The sequence below is a fragment of the Montipora foliosa genome, chromosome 2, assembly GCF_036669935.1.
Source record: "Montipora foliosa isolate CH-2021 chromosome 2, ASM3666993v2, whole genome shotgun sequence".
Lineage (NCBI taxonomy): Eukaryota > Metazoa > Cnidaria > Anthozoa > Scleractinia > Acroporidae > Montipora > Montipora foliosa.
The window spans coordinates 63017931-63020430 of record NC_090870.1 but is presented as its reverse complement, the minus strand read 5'-3'; positions in this window follow the sequence as shown (position 1 = coordinate 63020430).

Genomic DNA, 2500 nt, shown 5'->3' with positions numbered 1-2500 from the left:
ACAATTTCGTATCTTTAGTGACGAATGGTCGTCGTGTTTGGCCTGTCTACGCCTTTAATTGGACCATCGGCAGGGTGATGCGCAGTGGCCCATGATGACTGACGTTTTTATGACACCAAAAGTGCTTACAGACTGAAGACAGTTCTGTCTGAAACCGGTTTTTTTAGGGGCACATGTTTGATACCTGTTTACCTTATTATAGGAAATTAACAATGCACTTTATTAACGCGATATTACAAAATTCGCGTTAATTCAATGTATCTTTATTAATGTCGATGTAAATTTAATGCACGCTATTTTACAACATTGTTATTTTAAATCACCTTTATTTCATTACAAAACCGTATTAGTTCATCATGACTCCTCTATTGGCTCTTCAGAGTCGGCTATCTGACAGGACGTCTTCGAGTTCAAAATGTCTTTTGATTGCGATCTTGATACTCCAACTCACTCCCTCTCCCCGAGAGGATAGCTCACTTCTTCTGTTTTCCTCTTTAAAATTTCCAATGCCCATTCACTCTCCCATTGCACGGTTACTTGTAGTGGAATTTCTAAGCCACCCTGAACCAGTGGAGACCGTTTATATTTTATAGATTTCACCTCACCATTAAGTTAGCTCCTCTCTTCAATGAAAACCAGATATATCGGCTCAAACTAAGGAACATCCGTAGACTTGTCTTGGAAGGTCTTATTGACGGAAGCCAAAACGCAGTTTGGCGTTCAGAAATGTAAAGTGCGAGTTTGCAGAATTTTGAAAATCGCAGTAAATAAAGCAAGATGCTTATCGAATAATTCGCGTTAATTTAGTGTAAAGTAAATCATAGTTTTCTTCGCGATGCCAACGTGCATTGTTAATTTCCTATAATAAGGTAAGTTTAATGTGTTACCCTAGTAAAATAAAGTGTTTTTTTTGAGTTCACGAGAATTTCGTGCAGTGACTGTGGAACAGCACGACGAACGTTAGCCTTCGTAGCAAGGGGCGGAAAAAAGGGAAAAATACGACTGTCACCAGCCTTCTTCCAGTCCAGCACTAGCTCAGCCTGCCTCTTTCTCACCCCTTTCAGCGCTTGCTACGCAGGCTAGATGAAAGCAACCCATCCTCTACTTCTGAAATGACGATTATCGGCAATTCCTAATTTTCTCTAAATTCACTATTATTGTTAATTTAGGCCGCTTGCGCTTGATAGGAATTATGGGAAATGAATATATATTTTTAAAATCCGAACCCTTATGCCTGAACTCGCAGGACTAGAACCTGGGAATGTTCCATTAATAACCCTTTCGCTTAACCACTAGACTACCACATCACTAACTGCTAGAACATTGTTAATTTTTTTTTCGTCGAGTTCCGAATGCCGCTGTAAACGTGTATTATCACCCGCAAAGAAACAAGTTTAAACAGGAGGAAATGTCGGTTACCAAACCCCAAGAAAAAGCTAACCATTTCAAAATCAAGCACTAGACTTGACCTCTATTCAGCAGTGATTTTATATATACTAATTAGTGTGGGTAAATAATCGGTACAATTGTCAGCCAGTTGATCCTAAGTGGTTAAGTGGATAAAAACAGTTCCTTCAGAGTGGGTGCTCCGGGTTCAAATCCTGTCCAGGAATGCAACTTTTACATTTTTTCTTTTCATCTGCTACCACAAGTCCTGGGACAGAGTACTCTAAATTGATGATAACAGTCAATCTATAGGATAGTAGGAATTGTCGATAATCGTCATTTCAGACGTAGAGGACATCTTGACGAAAGTCTAAGACCGTATTATTACGGTATAGAGCCTGCGAGCTGGCTTCTAGTGCGCACGCATGAAGGACGCTGTTTGCAGGCTAAAGGTCCTCTAATCTCGTACCCAGATCTCACTCTGTCAATGGAAATGTGCGATCTGGCAAAGTTCGACAATACACCCTTTTTCATTGGCTACTAAAAAAAAGGTTGCGGCAATGCAATCTACGCTCTGATTTGCTTATTTCGTGGGGCACTTGCTTCAGTGAAGGTAAAGTGAAGGTTTAGTTTTCGCAAGTGCATGTGCTGTCTTGAATAAATGCCAGTTGTGCGGATGGAGGAAAGTTTTGTTTTTCCGACGCCGGAAAAGTTTTGCAATTGAGGAAAATCATTTTAAAAATTTGCGACGTTTGTGTAAATGGTACCGACGAAAGCCCTACGTATTCTGCCACTCGAATAAAGTTCTGCGTAGCTGGCTACGTGGTACGCAGAAACTAATAAATTCAAGTTGAAGTATGTAATTTATTCAAAACAGCATTTCTCGTTCTAAAAGCGTGAGTCGCGAATTAATTGTGAATTTTACGGTTAGATTAACTACATTTTTCACGAGATCGTGTCAAGAAAATAGCGCTCGTTGCAGTGATTAGGTCGAAGCACTCTTTAACATTTACGCTTTCAATTTACAGTTTGGTTAACTACACTTTTCACGAGATTGTGTGAAGAAAACAGCACTCGTATACTGATTAAGCCTAAGCGTTCGTTTCAGTGATTA